The 23,036-nt window shown below is 36.6% G+C and overlaps 1 protein-coding gene across 2 annotated transcripts in view; it reads right to left on the minus strand.

The window, feature by feature from the left end:
* LOC126761020 (SCY1-like protein 2) overlaps positions 1-12,377 on the minus strand; it is a 74,243-nt gene extending 61,866 nt beyond the window's left edge. For both annotated transcript variants that reach the window (XM_050476896.1, XM_050476895.1), the window contains exons 1-2: positions 12,279-12,377; positions 11,570-12,090 (exon numbers count right to left, since the gene is read on the minus strand). The gene's annotated coding sequence lies outside the window, so the exon portion shown is untranslated. The remainder of the gene's footprint in view (positions 1-11,569; positions 12,091-12,278) is intronic.
* Between the last annotated feature and the right edge of the window lie 10,659 nt (positions 12,378-23,036).

The following is a 23,036-nucleotide window of genomic DNA, read 5'->3' on the forward strand; positions in this document are numbered from 1 at the left end:
TGTAGTAATAGTGTGAGTTGACAAATTGTATGTGACCATATTAAAGCAACAAAGGCTTAGTTCGAGTGCAACCGCACAGTTTATACTCTTCCAACTTGCAGAAATCAAGGCCAGAGATATGCCTTACGATGTAAAACTTCAATCAGAAGATCGGAATCTAAGCAATTTTATAAATACATACATATCCTATATATAACTTATACACTGACCTACATATGTTGTTTTCGGTCAAAAGTCAGCTATAGATACTGGGGTTCACATATTCGGTACCTAAGGCCTTGAACAGTTCTAGCTAGACAAGGGCAATTTTTGGTCAAAAAGTAGCATACTTTAAGTGAATTATTACTGCAAAATTTTATTCCGGTATATTAATTACATTTTGATTTGTGTACTGGAATGTGAAAGGATCAAGTGAAATCTCAAATTGTGTTATATGAGAAGAATATGAAAAGAATGCTATGCAGTAAATTTAGTCAAAATCGGTTAGTCGGGTCCCGACATATGGGACTTCACCAAAAAGTGGGCGGTGCCACGCCCATCGTGCAAGTTTCATACCGTCTTCCATAAAAGCCTCGCATATCATCTCGGAGGGAAAATTTAATGTCTCTGGCGTATTTAGTTATTGATTTATTGCGCTTTTAGTAGTTTTGAACAGTACCGTTATATGGGGAGTGCGCGTTTTTATATTTCTTTTTCATTTCATCTCACACCGTCGGTATTATTCGAGCTCAGCAAATTTGGTTGTTGTAGATTTAGTGGTTTAGGAGCTATGCATATTAAACTTATTAGAGGGCGGGGTCACGCCCACATTTTCAAAATTATTGGTGCCCCTTAATACTGCGATCCCCTGTGCCAAATTACAGTTTTATATCTTAATTTAGTGGTTAGTTATGCCACTTTATTGTTGATTTGTGGGCGAGGCAGTGGTCCGATTACGCCCAGCTACGAAGTCGTAAACCTGTATACGCAGTTTCATCAAGATATCTCAATTTTTACTCAAGTTACAGCTTGCACGGACGGACGGATGGACGGACAATATACTTAAATGTAAAGGATATATTTACGTCAAGTTTTTTGCAATCCTTAGGAAAGACGGTCAAAATAAATTGTGAAAAACCATCAAAAATTTTCAAGGCAGTAAATCGAACTCGAACACGAATTTTCTCAGGAGCATTTTGCACGTAACACGCAAGTGAGAATGCATTGCTAAAAGTGCTAATTCTCTGCCCTGCCACACACTTAACTTTTCGCCCAGCTGCCTACGTAGAAGCACAAAAACTTCTTGAACCAAACTGACGCTAAAAATACTTCCACCGACGAATGTAGTGAAGGCACATTAAATTCCCATTTAATCAATGTAAGCACAAAGAGCGATATTGAGGCGATGTTGCAGGTGCACTTACTTACATACACACATACCTGTGCGCGGGTGACTAGTAGTGATGGCTGAACAACCACAATACGTGAGCGGGAATTTGTGCGCCCGCAAACAGCCACAGACGAGAAAATTTTATGAGCCATGTAGCATCTTAAAAGTGATTTAAAATGTAGAGTAAAAGCAATTAGAGGTTTTTCTGCGGCTCTCAACTAAGCGGCATAGTTAAGATACCTTGACCTAATCAAATATATACTAAATTTATTTGGGTTTAAAGAGTTAGAGTAATAAAGGCGGAGTAAATTAAGTCTCAAAGCCTTGTAAACTTTTTGTAATTCCCATTCATTTATTTGCTTGTTAATTGAAAGAGTCCGCCTACGCGCATAAATCCACATTGGAACATTTCGTGACTCGCCGTCGACCGGCTAGACCGTCTGAAAGATGCTTGGTGGCAGACTTCTCACTGTCGAAACGGATGTGACTCCTTAAAAATCGCTTAAGTGAAAAGCAACCGGATGGGGGCGCGCTCAGCTATTTCGATTTGAGAAAATTCACTGAAAAGACACTATATGATCATCTGAATTTTTTGTTTGAGCAGCAAGTGAAGGAGATTAGAGCTTTGAGAATATTCGCTGGTCTACGGAAAGGGGGCTTAGGTGTCAAAAAAACGGAGAACAATTATGAGATAACGAGAAACTGACGATTATTTTTAACAGAATTCATCGAACGGAATTACGTAAGGTAATCCACAGTCACGATTTGGTTATCTGTTAGTATTATACATAAACAAAATTGATTTTGCAGTGAATTATAAAGGCAGTAAAAGTCAAATTCAGACACTCATAGATCTAATAATATTAACTGATGTACCGAAACCTGCTATTCGACAGTTTGAAATTTGCTGCTTCAAGCCCATTGACTCAAGATATCAAGGAACAGCAAAAGTCGACAAACAGGCGACATGAAAATTGAAAAGACAGTCTCGAAATGACTTCAAAATTAACTTACTTAAAATACGACCAATTGCCATTGGGTTGACATTTTTTCCTTTTTACGTATGCGCACTATAAATATTTATGGTGAAAACCGAAATGCATACATATTTATAATTGCAATTAATTTTCGGTGCAATAAGTATACATTTGCACTTACGGCGTATATTTTGTGAGCGAAAATTTCCCACCGCGAAATATATTATATACTACATTTTTTTGCTTTGTCTGCGATCGTTAATTGACCAGCTTATGGCTCGTCTCGGACTTCAGCGTCCAAAGAGACGCCACACTGCCATATTTATGATACAATATTTTTGCTTTTTATTTCACATTAAATATTTCCTTTATTTCGTCCGATGAGTAGTGCGAAAATATGCGGGCGAACATAATATCATCTGAAGAAATGGGGGGATAATTTCAACCTGCTGGCGAAACATTTGCGCATACAGAGTATCTTTCCTACGTGCGTGTGTGAATAATTTTAACTTATTAATTTTCCAATCTTTAATGAAAATCCACCTCCTTATTTACACCTGTCCATATGCACACACATGTGCATATATACCTATATGTATGTATGTATGTAAAAACTGGTACGCATTAACCCACACGTAAATTCATTGGAAAAGCAGTAAATTATGAATTGCATGCATAAAAAAGCGAGCAAAAGCGGTAGTATGACAGCAGGAGCAGCGCAGACTTGTCATCAATGCTAAAAAATGGAGTGTCAGTCAAAATTATCAACACTCAACATGTCAGCGCTGACAGTTCATTTGAAGCTGCGAGAGATAAATTTCGTTTTCGGCAGCAAAATGGTCATCTAGAATGCATAGAGAATCTTTTTATACTACATGTACATAAACGCACTTGTATATGAGAATAAGCACATATCTACGAGCCGTGGCCTGCCGCGAAAATCCGAATGGAAATACTCGTATCACTAAATAACTATGCCACAATAAAAGAAGTTCGTCAACTGGTATGTATGTATTACTTTTACGTTATTCGACCGATTTATGACAAGATGTCGTAACGAGAGCCACTAATTTCCTCCATTATAGTTTTCGTCTTTGATTTGTTACTTATTTACTCCCTATATTCAATACAAGAGAGTTCCTTAAAGTGGTTTAAATTCTGTCACTTCCATCTGTGCTACGTAAAATTAGTTCATTTATGCCTGTAGTTCATTCAGTAGCTATATTTGAGAGAGAAGTGTCCAATCTACTCGTGGAGAAAATAAATCGAGCTGTAGATCTAAATAGAGAAGGTATTAATAGCAACAGCAACGTCAGCCTCCAAATCGGATTGAGTAAGCAATTGAGAAGTAAGGTCCTCTCTCGAATCCCCAAATTATACAAGTAACTCATCATCTCTATCCTGCTATATAGTGCAGAGGCAAGGACAATGACAACATCTGATGAGCGGGCGTAACGAGTTTTCGAGAGAAAGGTTCTGTAGAAAATTTGTGGTCCGTCATCGAACGACGAAAACCGCAGTCGATGGAACAATGAGCTGTACGAGATATGCTGCGACATTGACTTACATAGTTCAACGAATTTAGAGACAGCACTGCGTTGGAAACACCAGTTGGACCTGATTACACTTACAATCTCCAACTAGTGTCAAACAACGAAAAGGAAGAACGACTGCCGCGAGTTTGTAAACCAGGCTATAACCGCGTTAGAAGTGTCTACGCCAATAAAAGAAGAAGAAATGACCAACTATCACTTACATTGGTGCCATCGACCAGTTTTGGTCAGGCAACTACCATTTGCTATATCATGCAAATATAGTGGATCGATTAGTATGAGGACAAGCAACATCAAAGCAGGTTTTGTGAGGAGGTTTGTTGTAATCTAGTTAACAGATATAAATTTAATCTCTACCTGAACACCTATATAGTCAATCTGCTTAATGTATGATTAGCATTAATATTTAATCGCTTAAGGGACGCTGTCACTCCTGAGCTCCGTAACTTTTGACCAACAAAGCCTGCTGCCTGCTGCCTGCTGCTTGTCGTGGTCGATATGTCTGATGTATCATTATTCGAGAACCATGCGGGTTTAGTGATACTGCAGTTCTTGCGTTTACGTCAAATACACTCATTCGAGTCGAGTGAGAACTGAGCAAACCTAATCCAGTGTGGGTGCAAGTACACTGCCGGCCCTCAAAATAGCCTGCATATGCTCAGTTCTGAGTGCGGGTGTACTGAAAGGCGGTTTCATATGTATATTGTACGCATATATAGTACATATACATACATATGCTTGAATGTATCAGCAGTAGTCATTCAATAGTTAACTGTGATAAACCGATGAAGTAATAGTAAATTTTAGAAGAGATTGGTTAAATAAAATTGAATAAAATTTAGGTAAGCCATCCCGCAACCTCAATTCTTTTGTTTTTTGCTTTTGTTCGGTTTGAAATAAAATTAAATTTGTGGCATTAATTTAACACTAAAACGTGAATTCATTTTTAAATACCATACATATTTACATGGCATGCTCAAGAAATCATTGGCTTTAACATAAAACAAAAATAATAAAATACTCGTATTGGGTAGTCGAAGAAGCCTTTTCGTATTTTGTCATAGATGTCGTTGCAGTCGTATATCTCCAGTGCTACCAATCACATTGTGTCATACCGTATAGTGTTGGACAGGTGAGATTTTAAGCTACATTTAGTCAAAGAAAAACTTAAATTCGATGAAGTTGAAAAAAAGCTACAGCTGTTCAAAAATGAGTAAAAATAATGAAGAAATTCGCTATATTTCGAAATTCTTGTATAGAAAAGGGAATAATGCTACGCAAGCCTCCAATGAAATTTGTGAAGTTTACGGAGACGATGCTGTATCAGTTCGTGTAGCACAACAATAGTTCGCTCGCTTCCTTTCTGGAAATATCGAAATTTCGATTCAACTGATGAAATTTTCACATTGATGGAATAATGTCTCTAGCGAAAAAATCGCAAAACGTGGTCGATCAAAATGGTACATATATAATAATAAATAAATAAAAAAATATGTTGAAATTGGTTTTGAAATACGAAAAGACTTTTTCGACTACTCAATATTCTAATTAAATGCATAAAGATTATGGATAAATAACGTAAAGTAAATGTAAATAACACTTCAAACATACAACATATACATGTATATAAGCATTTATATTTTATATGTATGTACGTGGCATCCTTAAGGGCCTGTTAACACATTTCAAACGAATTTACATTTGCTTATCTCAAGAGAATTTGTTTTTTTAATAACTGAATTTTGAGCAGCCTACCCTCCAAGGGGAATCAAAACATGTAAATGCATTATTATTATTCTCAAAAAAACCGCTTTGTAAAACAGCTTTTTCCAATGTATATTCGCATATACATAAATATGAGTATGTATTTACGACTATATATGTATGTATGTGTACTCTGGTGCAAGCCTAGTTTCCATGTGTTATGAAATGTCGGATACATTCGCTCGTATTTGCTAACATACATATATATGTGTGTTATCACTAATTAATTCGAACCAATGACCTACAGCCATCTTCATATAAACACATACGCATCTGTAATACGGCAAACCTCTGGTGTGTACTATACCGCTGTGTGTTTGTGCCGGAAAAAATTATTTTGGATATGCGTGTTTAGAGGTTATCATTTGTATGTGAAAAGGTGCGCACGCTCAGGTACACGAACATTCCCGCAGGCATGATTACATATTAACGTATCCAAGCATACGCACAAATATGTATATATGCAAATGGAATGTATTCTGAATATCTCATAGATGTATAGTTCTATTGAGTGCTGCTGCTCCCTCCAATACCCGATACCAATACCCAACTATTTTTTTCAATCCCAAAACAGCCCACCAAGTATTACATTATACTCGGCAGAATCGTTGTTTCTGCAAAGCAAAATTCGTTAGTTTCACACCGACTCGATAATTTTGTTGGCCTTACATTTCTTTTGGTGTCTCTTTTCACTTTTTGGTGTCTGAAGTGGTTTGGTACTTATCGTCACGTTATTAAGTATTCTCTTTTCAATCTTTTGCACTTCGTTACTTCGCTAAAGTAGTCCTCAGACGCTCTTTACGTTTGCAGGCGTGTCTAAATGGGGAACGGAAGTACATCTGTATTGAATCGTTCTTAATTGAAGCATAGATTACACGCAGATCTTACGTTTATTCTAAAAAGGCGTAAAACACAGTGACAGGGTTTGATTCGAAAACGCAATGAGAACATTGATCGGATCTAAAAATATACATTGATTCGATCGATAATCTGTAAGGATACAAAGAAATACGTGGACACTTTACTACACCAGTACTGACGCTAAACAATTGCCACCAGAGTATCCAACTACCAACACTCACATTTCTGACAATCGACGGCTATGAGTCTAGGAGACTCGCACTAAGCGCGCAGCAAAATAATGCCATTATTTAATCCTTATCGCCACTAAAATCGTCTGTTGCTGCCACATTTCAAGGCTCACACCGATGAGTGGAAACGACTTCAGCAAAAACACTATAACCATATTCATGCATATTCGCAATTATATTGGATAATACCGTATTTTTATACTTTTGCCCACCCACATAAGGCCATACACACAAACAAACCATCACCCACTCAACAAGTCCTCGGGACAGATATACATGCCATAATATGCGGCGGAAGACCCACTTGAAAACAATGAAATCGATTAGTGTACAAAATGAACATCAACAAGTTACAATAACCCCGACCTCTCATAAAAGTTGTGGGAGCAGTACGTTTATTGTGGTCACAACTGTTGGCGACGGGCTTGCTCACTTAACACATCCTTTGTTTGTTTATACGCTCGATTTATGGCGCTTTTCATACCTTGTGGAGTGATTTTATGGCCCTTCATAGCATCTGCATTTACAGAATACGTGGAACTTGAACAAATAACCACATGTTATGCCGTGGACACAAATGACAACCACCCAAGTCGACTCACGCAAGATTCGATCTATGAAGATGAGCACCTTTCAAAAGCAAATCAATACATTTCCTTATAGTTTTTGGTTCTCTAATTTTATTATTCAAATAATGTATGATAGGAAATTCACGTCATATTCGCGACGACGGTGGTTTAGTTATCATAATTTTCGAACAAACAGGTACTAAGAGATACACTTTCATGCCTAAGCGCGGCTGCGATTATTATTCTTCTTGCCCATGTAATCTTTAATTTATTGATGGGATTATACTTTTAATAGTTTATACTGGGATGGGCTAATATTCAGTAAATACATTTATCGACTTATGAGCTTCCTGCTTGCAACCAAGGCATTCATACTTGTGCACTTGAAAGCTGTTGGTTTGAAATTGTCCATATTTTTACGGCTTTGAGATGTCAATAAGTACAAGATGAAGGACCTATAAGGGAATATGGATAGTCACAACAATGAAAATATTTTTGAACTTTATAAGAACAGTATTGAAGGTTTTTCTTCCAAGAAATACTACAAATGAGATACTCATCACTAATTATTTCATCAAAAGAACGATGCCAAAAATGCTACAAGCTCAGATTCAGGTTAAAAATGTAAGGTTTCCTCAAAAGCCTGTTCTTTAGTTGTTGATTCCTTTCAATTTCGTTTAAGGCAGTTTCAAGCGCACAATGAATGTAAGTACAATTTCAATTTTTATTAAATCAAAATTTTGAAAACTCCAAGAAAAGATTTTGAAAACATGTCAGTTTTCTCTTTGTCATACCTATAACTAAATCTCTGCTAGACACTTAACCGAGTTTTTATAGCGTACTTAGCTAGAACCAAATCGAAATTGAAGAATGTCTCCAAAAGCAAGTAAGCTAACTGTCTTGCTTTTATTTATTTACAATTTATCGTGAGAGATTTAAATTCCAATGCCACTTTGCTATTCCATTTCTAAATACCTTTGCGATAATGTCACTTTTGATATTATTAATTACCGTGTTCATTTCATTAAGTACGCTGAGATTGGAGGGCATGAGTTTGGGTTTCTCTCATACACAACGTTACATAGTTAGAAAGCATATTTTTTAGAGACGTCACCAAGTGGAATCTGTTAAATGAGCAATTAGAAGAGAATTTATTTTTATTTTCTGGGGGAAGGCTCATTCCCGTTCCATTGCAAGGCTTGTACAAACTGAATGTCGAAATTAAATAAATCATTGAAATTGCATTAGCTCAAATTTTCAGCAGATGACTGGACAATTATTGCTGATTGAAGATAATTAATTTATTTTAATTTAGTGCATCTCCAACTTGTTTACACACTTAAGATAAATGCAACTTCTTCTTTCTTAATAAATGCAACTGCAGAACTAATATATGTAAAATTCTGTGGCATGAGATACTGCTTGAAAATAGCATTTACCTATAACGGTTGCACTTTCAGTTCCAATCCCATCTCTTTCGTCTACATGTACAAGGCTTTTCACCGTCAGGAGACGAGCAGGAAGCAATGAAAACAACAGGTATAAGTAAGTAAGGAGGAGCTAAATTTGGGTATAAGCGAACATTTTATATGCTTGCAACGTCAAGTACATAAGACTTGTTAGTTTTATGGAGTCTAGGGTGAACTTTCACCCGATTTTATTCATTCCAAGCACAACTATGGACCGTTATAAGAAATATACGTTCTCTCAATTTCATTAAGATACTTATTGGCCGATATATGCGATATGAAGTCACACGGAAGTTCGGAAACCTTTATATTAGGTATATGGACGCTTAGGTATGGAGGCTAACCGATTCAACCCATTTGTAGTCCACAGACATACTACTATCAGGTAAGGATTCTCTCTAAATTTCAATTCTATATCTCACACATTTACCGATATTTTCTTTCTTGCACGGCGGACGGATAGACAGACATTCACCCGGATTTCAAGTCGTCTCATCATGTATCTCGCTTAATTTTAGGTGATACGTACAACCGTTATGTGAACAAAACCATTATACTCTGTAGCAACATGTTGCAAGAGTATAAAATGTTCTCACAAAGGAAACCGTCTATAGGCAAAAAAATGTGACATAAGACCAAAATTGGACGATAATTAGTAAAGCGTAGAACGAATTTTTAATAAATAAAAATCTCTGCCAAATTTTAAATCAATAGTGAATAAATAAAAGTTAAGGGCGTCATAGCGTCGGTAGTTTTGATTCCAGTCTTATTGGTTACATTAAAAAATTGTAAAACACAAAATTACTTTCACTAAACGAACTGGTGTTTAAAATGTAAGCATGCTCAGAATATTTCTCACTTTTCAGTTTTAATACATTCATACATACATACATACATACACATGCTTTAGCCGTCATAATTTCGAAGAAGGAAAATTCGGAATATGATTCTGGTGAAATTTCCCATGAATAAAGCTGTAGACAAGTTATGTTGTTTGTAGAAAGAATAAGATATTCCTTCAAAATTAATTGGGGGTATAAGAGTGTCAGCCCTAATACTGCAGGACCGTTATTTAATATGTATGAATTGCTAATGATGTTGACTTCGGGCTTTACGAAAATTATCTGCCAAATTGTTAATTATATATTTATGAAAGCATTAGGAAATCGCTGTACATAAATATGTATATTAAAAGCACACTTTACAGACTTTTTATTTTATATTTTTCACCTTCAAATATATATGTATGTATGTTAATCCCACCAAATTCACTTTTTTCGCTTTTTGCCCTTTCAGGTTTCACGAAGCAAACTGAGACAAATAATAAATGTGTTCAGATAAAAGTAACAACAACAACAAAAGAGTAAAACAAAAATAAACAGCCCAACTTTATGCTCGAAAGTTTTCCATTTTTTATTAAACAACCTGTTAAGCAGACAGCACCAAAGTCATTCCCAACTTTCCGCAGCCGCCAAAAAGCGTGCAAATATGAATGGCCTAATGGGTCGAAATTTATGTCTGCTTCATATGTTATCGAAAAGTATTATTGTACATACACATATACATATATATTTTACTGGCGACAAAAGCCAGCCATTTGTTGGTCCTGCGAAATATTGATTTGCGTACTGAATTATATTTGCAAGTGCAAATAGAAAGACTGCGATACTGCCATGTATGTATGTATGTACACCTGAGGTGAGGCACTCAAAAAAATAATGCTTTCAATGCATTTAAAAACCATTAGCATACAAATACCGCTCGAATTTGTTTTGGCTGATATTGTTTTCAGGAGGCGGTTGTGGCTCGGCTCGATATGGAAAAAATTTCTTGAAATGCGATTCTTTGAAGTATTTTTGGTGAAAATTTAAAATTCTCTTAAAAAGTTTAGAAAACACCGTTTATTTGCTTTTTGGCTCAAAGGTCTGATTTGAACGTCTTTATTTTTTATCAATTTCGTGTCTGCGGTCCAAGGAATAAATATTAGAAATAATAAAAATATAAAGCAATTTTTCGGCTGGTTTTTAGCTTTTTCGAAAATCGCTGATTGCGCTGGTTGGCAGGTGGTGGCCAGTAGTAAACTTTGTTATAGGCTTAGCTGTTAGTTTTAAAATGACTGTATTACTTCCTCAATGTCATCTAAACATTTTATTAATTATTTTATTTAATGAAGAAATACCACCAATTTTTTTAATTTTTTTTTTGTGGCAGAGAATCAAAAAATTTCCAAAATTTCGGCAAATTCACAATTTTTAGATAAACGAACCTATCAGGTATAGGTTCAGCGCATACGGGGAAGAGGAAATAGCTATGAAGTACATGGAAGGTAGGCGCTGTATGTTTTAGTTCTGCAATAAGTCCGGAAGCGGTTCTATATTTAGAAATTGGTGAAAAAAGGCCAAGGCATTATTCTCATGACCAAATTCCAATGTAACTTCCATTGATTTTTAGTGATAAGCTAAATAAAACGACATTTACCGTAGATCTTATTAAATAAAAAGTGGATCGATTTATAAGCTGGAGTCACCCGTTCTTCAAGAATCGCATGAACAGTAGGAAAGTTTAACAAAGTTTGGCTGAGTTGGTTGAAAAATTATTTTTTTATTCCGATATACATAAAATATTCAGACTTTACTTATTTTAAAATATTAATTTTTTTTTTTGATGTTTTTATTGTTTTTTGTTTTTTTTTATATTGAAAAAAACTGTACAATAAATTCGAAATGTAAACTGAATTTTAAAAGTACAATTTTTAGACATACAACTCAGAAACTCACCTTTCAAAATTACTTTTGAAAAGAAAATTTGAATAAAATCACTAACTTTTGGAGCTGCTTCGATATATTTTATTAAAAATTCACCAAATTGCTAATTTTTAATATCTGATGTGCTTTCTTACTCCTGTTTCAGAATTTTTGAAGTTGTCAAGTGCTTTTTATTTGAGAATTTTTGAAATTATCAAGCGCGTCTCATTGCATGTCCAAAACTAGTTTAACGAAATTCAAATCTTTACCGAAAACCATTTATTTTTAATTGAAGTTAATTAAACGTTGCACATCCGCGAGTTTGAGTTTGATTTTTCCTGCTTACAGTTCTCACAGACTAAACCGCAATTTTCCATACACGCTAATATACTACGCATAGGTACACAAATATCGAGCGATTCACTTTCATAATTTTGATTTGAATTTGCAGCCCGTGCTAAGGTTTTCGCTGGCCTTTTTTTATTCGGAGTAAGAATTTCACACTTTCAAAACTTTGGAGATATTCCGTTTACAACATGATTTTAATAATTCACCTACAATTTGATATGTCAGTTAAAATGTATTGCATTTAAAATTAATGTCCGTGTGTGTTTGGATATGTTATTTGTACTTTTATTTGTTTGCGAGCCTTTGATTGTGTGTGTGTTTGTGCGAATTATATTGTTGTATTCGGTTTAGTTCAAGGTGTAGTTTTTCCTTTAATTTATATATATATACATACATATATGTGTCTATGTGTATATGCAGTGGAGATATGTAGTATGTCTATGTACTGAATCAATTTGAACTAGAAAATTAACTTCAGCTCGAAGACCGGAAACGTTCGTTCACAATGAAGCCCCTTATCAGACTAACGCTGAAGCAACAGTGTCTTTGGCTGAAACACCTTTTCGGCCGACGATTGTTGGTCACTACACGTCGCAACACCCCCCTCGGCCAACACATGGAGCAGCTTCTGCAAAACAAAGACAAAAACTCTGCCGACGAGACGGTCGTGCAACAGTCGGTTTTTACGCACACAAGCGCAAGTGCAGGGGAAATGTTCCCTCAGCCGACATACTATACACCCCTACCAAATAAGCTTACATGTCTAGATACATATATGTATGCGTATCGCTCGAGGTTTTGTACTAAAATGCCTGCCTGCGCTGCCAGTGAATTGGGGTTGAAAACGTTTTTGGCATTTTAGCGTCGCTGACTTTTAGTACAGAAATCAGCTGAGAAGCAACAAGTTTGTTGATGGCCTGTACATTGACACAGTTACGTACGCTCTATGTACATATATAACTAAATATTTAAGTACGTGGGCATGTAGGGACTCTGAACACACAGTTTGTCTGCGTACAAATACATGCAGGAACTTGGCCAAAACCAAAAATAAGGTATACCTGTTTACATATGTATATCTTATTGATTTAGGTATTTTGATATTATTTTAATTTCATAAGATTCTTGTTGGAAAGAAGTAGACAAAGCAAGTTTGCAGCAGGCAATTTGTAGGCGTGTATGTACACACCCGTCTGCAAATCTTGTAGGCATATAAAAAAAATATAAAATATTAACATTCATTAAGGGGTTTGTTTCAAAAAGAGAGGACTTTCAAGCGCTTAAAAAACATGCCAAATAATTATTTTGTGTGCTCCATTTAAGATTACCAAAAAATCTGCAGTATCGTTTCCGAAAATATTGCATAGAAAACAGTAGCCTCTACAAACACAGGCAGCTACCAAAGAGCTGTGCGAGCGATGGAAAGTTTGAGAACCATAAGTATTTTATTTTGAATCTACGTATATAATTTAAGAGCGATACGGCAGTTATTCTTGTTTGTAGCTGGGAAAAATTAAATATTAATGGTTCTGGTTCCCCGCAAGCAAAAAGAACTCTTTCGCTAACCGCATGGTTTTGCTTCAAAATGTTATATAATTTTACTCAAAACTCAATTTCCACTTTACGTAATATTTGACTTGCATTTCAACTTTCAACTGTTCGAAAATAACGCAAAATTTTCTTTAGTTTTCAATCCATTTCAGCGCTGTAAGCCGATTCAATTAAAAACTTTGGCGAAGAGCTCTTACAAAGCGGAGCGGTTAACAAAGCAATCAAAGCAGAACACTATTAAAACTTATTTGCTGCTTAAATCAAAAGGACGCTAATTTCATGTGCTAATTAGCATTCAGATTGATTGTTGGTTGCAAGGTGTTGACAACGGCAACAATCAACACCAACGTTCGAAAGAAAAATGAAATTACAAGAGAAATTAACAAGGCTAACGTCAATGCCATAGACAACGCAGACAGCACACACACACTCACATACGTGTTGGTAATTATGCGTGCCTTATGTATAAGGGTGTGTGTGTGTGTATATATATACATATGTATGTCTACAAATCTCGCCAAGTTGTTGGGTGCTTCAAAGTTTCAGCCATTTCTTCCCACAAGTTGATTGCAACAACCGTCACGCTCGTTGCCATCGTTATGGTCGTCATCATCTTTGGTCAATAAATTACAATCGTATTTTCAATGTTAACAAGCTTCAAATGCCGAAACATCCAATCACACCATCAGCCAGCCAGCCAGCCAGCCAGCTCAAGTGCGGGACAACCAACTGCGCAAACATCCGGTCTGGCCGCACACCGCATCCCGCTGCCCGCCCGCAACACGCCCAGCATACACCTGGACGGCTCGCAACGACGATCCAAGCGACATGCTTGGTTGAACTTGGCGTGTAGCGCAAAAGCGAGAGCGCAAAGGAAGGAAGGTGAAAAGCGAGCGGCCCGCAACTTATGTACTTACTCACTTGCGCATTCGTGGGAGCAAACATTAAGTTAGCGGCAGACTCCGTGACACATTGAGCACTAAATTCCACGCTAGTCTTACTAATTTACAGTTTGGCGAAGTGCTGTCGATTGTACACACATACAAATATGCATGCGGTGGTGTGCGAGTGCTCGTCTGTGGTCTGGCATAGTGCAATTTGTAGGCTTTTAGCAAGTAATGAGTGCACCCTGTTGCGCATCTCCAGCACACACACACACACACATATTAAAGATATTAAGGGATGTGTTATTGTGTGCGCGTATTTGAATGTATGTGTGAAGATGTAAATAAACTTTGTACACTTGGCTGAAAGCAAATGTCTGCAACTGGTGGCCGCGACGCCGCACGCTCTGCCGAAAATGCCCAGCAGTACGCACAACCAAGCAAAGTGGGAGCCCACTAAATATGCATCAGTCCTTCAGAAGGTAAAACCACTTGTCATGACCGCATCTATCGGAGTACAAACTACTTTTTAATGAAACTCGTATAATCCAAGGTCGGCTAAGTGTGGAAGTGTCATATTCAGCCGTGTTCCGTGTCTAATTTAGGCGTTACGCAAAAATCATAAATATATTCGTGTTCCTTTTAGCGAAGCTTATCTGTCTAACTGCATACATATATACGAGCCAGGCTACTTATAGCAAAAGCCTGCAACGTGACACTCATTCATTAAAGCATCACGACCCGAGCTGACTGTAAGGGCCATTTTTCATTTGGCCCACACGGCGTATACGTGCTCTCTGGCGCCAGCTGCTGCTGCTCTCCGGGGGTTATCTCTCATTTAGTACACAACCTTCCCACTGGCCTGTGTGTGTATATACACAGCCATTTGCATTTGTATTTAAGCTGTGCGTAATTTTGAACTTGATTATTGTGTGCTTTATTTTGCTGATTGTTGTTTTTATTTTGTGTATTTGTTTCTTATTTTTATTGTTGTTTATGTGCTTTATCATAGTTTGTTACATAAAAAGCTCCAGCATGCAGCTTCACAAGGCTACATAGTCGTGCTTATGCCGTTATGCCGTTATTCGTCTCCCCTTGAGCTTTACACCTTATTGGATGAACGCTCCACCGGAATGATGTGTAAGTACTTCCTAGGGTTTATCACTCAGACGCGTTGCAGGATTATCAGGTGTTGTTCCATCATTACAATAGTTATAATGCCATTTTAGTTGATTAAGCCAAACAGAGCCAAACGCTAACAACCGCCTTGTGCAACTCTCTTCTCCTCCCATCCTCTAGTATGGGTGCGGCCGGTTAACTTCCCGCATTACATCTGCAGTACACATGCATGCGAGTACATACAGCTTTCAAGGGTATAAATCACAGTTGTGCCTATTGGCATTTGCCACACACACACTCACTAGCACTACGAACACTATGAAGGCACTTACACATGGTCAGCTCAGTCTGTAGCACTTTCCGGCGTTCCAATTTCAGCTGCACCTCTCCCAATTATTATGGCCAAATTAATAAGCCGATATAAGAGTACTGTGCAGTTTTCATTGTCGTCCATATGAGCCTGAGTATGTGTGTGTGTGCAAGTGTATGTGACATTGACAATGCACATACATCAAAAAATACGTTTAATTTTAGGCGGAAAAGAGCTTTTTTGAAAAGCTGGAACGGATGCAGCAAAAATAATACTAAAAGTTGAAATGCACACCTCGAGGGCATGTGGGATGAAAGGTAAATATTTTCGCTAAGAATTTAATAATAGTCAGACTTGTGTCCTTCGGAAACCTGCTTTCTAGCTGTGAATAATAACGCTAAGCCTACGGTGCGTTTGTATTGCAAGCATTGTGGCAGTTGAACTTTCCATCACAAGTCACCTCCAAATCGAGAATTTTCCAGACAACTTTTATGGCCATAATTGGTAGTGGCAAAAAGCTTTTAATTATGATCATTTCTTAGTGAAGCCAAAAAAAAGTAGTGAAGTAATAAAAAACAATGTTTATCGCTAATAGATAAACTTCGAATGGTCAGCAAGGGAGGTATGAAATAGACTTTAATGTATAAATATACAATTCAATGAATAAAACACAGAATTAAGAAAATTGAGCGGTGTCCTATGGAAAATATGCCTGAAAAATTTCATATAGCCAATTTAACTCATTAAAAAGGCGATTTGCTGTTTGCGAACATTAGAACATCTGGACAAATAACATTGTGACAAATGAGTATCCGGAAATGGTAAATAAACGCAAAATATTTTATTATCGATCAATATACATATATTTTATCGCCTTCAAAGTAATCATCACCAGGTGTAATACACTTATGCCAACGATTGTTCCAGTCCACGAAACACTTTTCATAAGCACTTTTGGGATGGTCTTCATCTCTTTCAGCTAATTTTGTGTTATCTCTTCAATCGACTGAAAACGGGTTCCACGGAGCGGCAATTTTACTTTGGGGAACAAGAAAAAATCGCACGGAGTCAAATCTGGTGAATACACAGTGGCTACAACTTCGGGCGCCCGGGGCCAAGGATGTTCTGCCGCCCCCCTTTATCTACCTACCTACAAGTATATAAAATTTAAGAACTAGAAGCCACGCACATTCTGAAGTTCCAAAATTCTCACAATACGGTTTTTGAGGAAATTTGATAGTAAATTTACAAGACATCTTATTAAAAGCCATAGAAAAAACCCATTTTCGCCCTATATCTTGTACACTTTTGACACAATTTGCAGGAATTTTTGCCCGAATTGGAGTTTTTAAATACAATTTTTGAAAATTTCGAGAAATAAAAGTATTTGTTACATTCGAAGCTTAGGGTAACTGTGAGAGTGACATGTCGCTAGACAAAGCTAGAAAAGTGCATCTTTAAGTTCTATCACTATATTTAAGAAAGCCAAAAGATATAAGACAAATTCAAAGACTGAAAATTATAATTAATATTTTTCATTGTTATTCAGATTATTACATTGTGAGTGTACAACTCTTTATCTTTTATAATAAATTTTGTAAAAAAATTTGTTGAAGTATTTTTCTGAATATTAAAAAACAGCGAAGATCGTTTTGCCGCTCCCAAGACGTTGCGCCCGGAGCGACGGCCCCCTAGCTATGCCACTGTGAATACAGTAGTTGATCAATTATCGATTGTTTTAAAATACAAAATTTGAGACAAATTCTTTTTTCGATATTTTTATCCATTGCAAAAATCGCAACGCACTACTGAGGTGTAACGACTTAAGCAGCTGCTGTAAGCAAACTAATTGACAGATCGCGCTCATATTTGGCATAGTAATTGTGGACAGTCCTACCAACTAAGCAAAATAAATGTTATTGAAATATCATTTACCCGGGAAATTTAAATTACATGGAAGATGTATATTCGTTGCAGGATGGAGAAGAAGAATTCATGTTCGTTCCACCAACCACACACGTGATCTTTTCAACATTCACAATTGAATGAGTGTGTTTGTGGTGGTGCTAACCATAATGAGCGCCACTAGAAAAATAAAAGTAAATGCCATTGTCAAACGCATATCGGATTATAGTGAACATGCCTGAGTTGGTACAAATGCATTATTTCCTTGTTTCTGGGAAAACGGAATGTGCTAAAGTAGTAAAGGACTGTCATAGCTTACATTTCGTTATGGTAACAGTACGAGGTATTCGCTTTGAAAAATCTCTTCATTTAATTATACTCACAATGCGCACTAATTAGTTGGGATGGACTTTGATGGCATAATTAGTATAAAACCGCTAATTATGCAGACATCTGTTTTTAGTTCATAAATATGGAAGATAAAAAAAAATACATATAAGTTATTTTTAATTATTTTTAGAACTCTTTATATTCTTTATACTCTTTTCTCAGTTTCTTAAAGGGTTGATTATAATCAGTAGGATCCTCTCTTTGGGATCAGCCATATAGCCGAACCTAACCTGTAAGCTTATATTACTTTCAAATGGTGTATAAATTTGAACAATTTGGTAGCTATAAGTCGGCTATTGGTAACTTTATGCAGCTATCACTTTGCATGAAGCAGCCTTCAAGTAAACAAATATGATGTGAAAGTGAAATAAAGCGGAAACAAAATATGAAATTTTTCAAATTTTTTGGTTGTCGCTAACTTTTATTTCTGTTACGCGAAGCGTAGTAAGCGAGAGCCAGCTAATAAGTGCACAGGTCTGCAAAGAAACACAGAAATTGCAAAGTGATTTTGCTTTCCAAGCAATCGCCTCAAAGTTATGCGAGTGATTTTATGCAAAATGGCTCAACGGTGAATTTCAAAAATTTTACTCCCACCAAATAAATGCATTCGGGAAAGTTTTCGTTTGGTATGAAATTCGCCAGATAGTTCAGGCGCAGCTGGCCGATGCAAATGCGCCTTCGATAGCATCAACATTGTAGCACAAAAGAGGGGCGCCGTGGCGTATGAGTAACATTTGAATGTTGAATGAGTAAAACGGAAAAATGAAAATAAATGTGAAATGTGAAAAAAATTTAACATAACGAAACTAGTTTGCATATTTGTTATATAACTGTATTAACCTGAGTCGCAGGTTTGTGTGTTTTCCCAAATCTCTTGAAGACTAACCTCATCTGCTGCACAAGCAACATTCACTCCCTCACTTAAGAAACTTCTGCAAGGCCCTCAGAAAGTTTTCAACAAGCGCAGCTGAAATGGCAAGAGTTGCGGCAATGCGTGCGGCGCATAGAACTAGCTCACAACTAAAATAATTCACCGAGATGTCACAGCGCCTTGTACACTTCACGCAAACCGAAAATAATCACCATTATACATATTAGAAGATGCATTTGGTGCTCCTGTTGGAGTTCACTTAATTACTTTTGTAGCAACTAAGTTTACGTGAAATTTATATTGTGAGCGAACTGCATAAATATTCTAGAAATGTGAAGTTAATTGCACCCGCAGAGCGAGTGAAGGTAGAAATGGATTAAAATTTAAATAAAGGTCAACTGTAAATGCCTACAGTGCTTGAGTAATACAATACCCAGCGCTTACTTACTGACCCATAATTCGTGTATGTTCCCGTTTAATAACTCTAACTATATTGTCTGGCAAATAATTAAAAGGAATTAAATTTTGTGCAAATTATTGTCTTATCATCGGAGTAAGTCTTTAAGTCACTTTGCTTAAGGGGTTAAATCAGTTTACGGGTTTCAAAAATCGATTTGTCTTATGAAATTCTACAACACCTTTAGAATATTGCCCTACATTTTCAAGTTGATCCGAGTAATAGTTTCGGAGATACAACCTTGAGAACTTGTGCGCTCGGGGCTAGCTAGGCTAAGTGCGCCGTCTATAAACACGTTTTTCTCGAAACTGTGTTTTTGAAGTCGGTTGGCAAGATTTCTCGTGAACTACTCAATCGATCTTCGTGTAATTTTACACAGGTCTTTGAGATACAAATGAATGAAGGATTTTTTTTCGATGAAAACTATTTGAAAAAGAAATGTCGCGAAATTTTCACTGTTTTTTATTTTTTTTTGGAAAAAAAATGTTTGCCAAAAATCCAATTTTCATTTCTTTTTCCTTTGCGCAAGATCTAAGTTTAGCTTTTAACTTAAACACGTATTTTTTCACTTTAGATGATTCTATAAGGAGTTATCCTGCTAACACGGGCGCATCTTTTTCCGAGGGCTCGCCGGAAATGGCGTCGCAATGGTCGAATTTAAAATTTTTTTTTCAAAAATTTCAGAAATTCTTTGTTAATAGTGTATGTTTGGAACAATAAAAAATTCCAATAAAATATTTCCTTTTTATAAGAGAAAAAATGATTGAAAAAAAGCTCGAGGAAGCCCATGTAACCCCTTAACTTGGAAAATACCTTCAGTCACTTGTATTCAAATCCATAAGGCTTGGCAATCTTAGGCCCATCGCTGATTTTAAACTCGAGATAACTGCTGAAGAAGTACCCAAAAGAAGACTAGCGGAAGTGACATACATACAATAATATATTGGCAGAAGTGAGCACGAAAAACGTGTAATTATATCTATATATAGTATATCAACACCCATACCAACGAGGCAATATAAAGTCTCTGCCAGCAAATTGAATATCCACCTTTGCACACAATAAAACAATGATAAAGTGAAAATCCATCAGCCACATTTTAAATTTCCTAAGCCAAACGTAAACTAAGAACCGAGTGCTTCGCATTTTCCCTTGTCTCTTTGCTCTTGCGTTTCACGCCAAAAATTATGACAGATAAGCAAATTTTATAATGGCTCAACACCTGCTCGGAAATTTACCGCGTTGTTAAACTCGCTCGTGAACTGCTGCCAAGGTATGAATGCAGACATTACCAGGTGCTTATGGAATTTACATGCGACATTTTTAGGTGAGATTATGCTTGCTGTACGAGTGTGCGCACATACAGCCAAGTTTACTCCACAAATATGATGCGACAATAAAACAAGCATTATAAACGGTATTTATAATTGAGAGTGGGGTGGGAAGGTAGGTGGTTAGGTTACCGATGATACGCGTAGCTTATTTTTAGCACTCATTGGAGGCGCAAACATTCATTTAAAAAATGAGAAGAAGAAAAGTAGCTGAGTAACCATTGTTGTCATTGCTACTGGTTACTCAGCTACTTTTCTTCATCTCATGGTATAAATAAATGGCTATATATATATATCCTTGGCCAAATAAATAAGATAACCAACAGCACTACTACTAGCCATCTCACTCATTCCTAACCATTATGTCTCACATTCATTCCTTTCCAAAGGGACTTTTAGTTAGCGCTTTTGGCACACCTAGATCGTTATAACAGTATTGCAGACTCTAACACTTTTTAAACTTTTGTTCCTTTTTATTGCGAAAATGTCAGGATATTTTGAGCCACTGGCAATAAAGGATTTCCATACTAGGCAGATATGGAAATGCTTTATTTCAACAGTAAACTCAATATTGACAGCGTATTTCATCAATTGACTGATTTTCTTTTGAAATGAGAAGCGGGTAAGTTTTTTATAAACTTATCTTCGTACTGTACGCATTCCTGTCTCATTTGAGTATTCGTTGGCACACATATTTGCTCAGGCTTGACTCACCCTTGCTCATCGACGCAAAGTTTTTCGCTGAATGCCCGAAATGGAAAGGCTTCAAATATGGGTTAGAGTTCGTTTCTTGTGTTATTTTTTGATCTTATGAAGCCTATGCCAATACAGGCACATGCGTACATATCGCCATGCGCATATATGGAATGGAACTGACATTTCGATTTTATTTTATTCTCTTCGCTTACGCCCTTCTTGGCAGATATAATGTAGATATAAAAATATAAATAAATAATATGTACAATATGCAAAGCTGGAGCGCTCATAATACGAAAGCTCTTAGCAACAGCATGCTTCTGCTATTTTTGGTTGTTATTTCAGTTTATAAAATGCAAACAAGGATCGACAAACATAACAACGCAACGAAAGCATGAGAATTGATTATTAAAATTCCTTTAAAAAAGTATATGAAAATCAAACTCAATACTACTTTTACTGTGAATTGATGAAATATTATCTTTTTTACCAAGTCCAACAGTGACTAGGCGTTTCGACCAAACGAGACACATAAGTAGCACAAATAATTCAAAATGCCCATTGATTTCCCTCAAAAGCATTAGATGACTCAATTACGTATCAACGGTAGCTACCGTTACAACTTATGGCCTGGACTTTGTTTATCAATACTACGCTTTAATTGCTTTGTTGTCTTTGGGCAAAAGCCTGACACTGATCAAATTGTTTCTCGTCTCATTACACTTCCGCAGGACAACTGCATTGAATGTTACTCATACGCCACGGCGTACGCTAGTTCGCATTGTGACCGCCGCTATGAAGTTTTTGCTTATAAATGGTTATTGATCATTTTTGTTTACGTGCACACATGCAAGTAGCAATGACAACCATAACCTATGTGGAGAGTTGAATACATTCCAGGTCCCAGTAAAAATTCTATACCGTGTGACTGGCATCAATATTATTTGAAACGATTCTTTCGCGCAGGGAGTCTACGAGAATGAAACTTTAAAAAGGCGCATGATGCGAAGTGAAGAGTTTATGACATTTATGCGAATCAATAAATTTTTAGGATATCTTCATTTCACTTTAAATGTGACAACTCGGCTTTCTTCCCTTTTTCGAGACTCATCACAAAAATGTTAGTCATTGTGCAAGGCGGCGGAGAGAGGAAGGTTTGTATAAATCAACAAGCCGCATTAACATTACGGCACATATGTATATGGTCTTTGGCTATGACTGTGCACGGCTTCAAACAAAGCCCGGCTGACCAGATATTACCTGAAAGTCATGCTGACTTCCGATCTAGTACAAACTCGTGTGTAAGCATATACTATACATTTGCCATCTACATATACTATATACTATGTATATACATATGTATATGAATGTATAATAAAAATGTCGCAGCAAATAAATACTTTTCTTTTGCCAAAAACGATTTTGAGTCATTTGATGGTGGGCACGAGTGTGTTCACTGCTTACTATATTTGACAAATATAAATAAATACATGTCTATATAAGTGGTAGGTATGTATAAGGATTTTCGTTGGGAACACAGGAGCTTTCAATGTGACTTCTTGTGAAGCTTGCGCAGAATATCAATTTGCAGTGTCAGATTTTGTAATGTGTTTATTGAAGGGCGGCCGACGCCAACAG

This window comes from Bactrocera neohumeralis, chromosome 6, assembly GCF_024586455.1.
Source record: "Bactrocera neohumeralis isolate Rockhampton chromosome 6, APGP_CSIRO_Bneo_wtdbg2-racon-allhic-juicebox.fasta_v2, whole genome shotgun sequence".
Taxonomy (NCBI): domain Eukaryota; kingdom Metazoa; phylum Arthropoda; class Insecta; order Diptera; family Tephritidae; genus Bactrocera; species Bactrocera neohumeralis.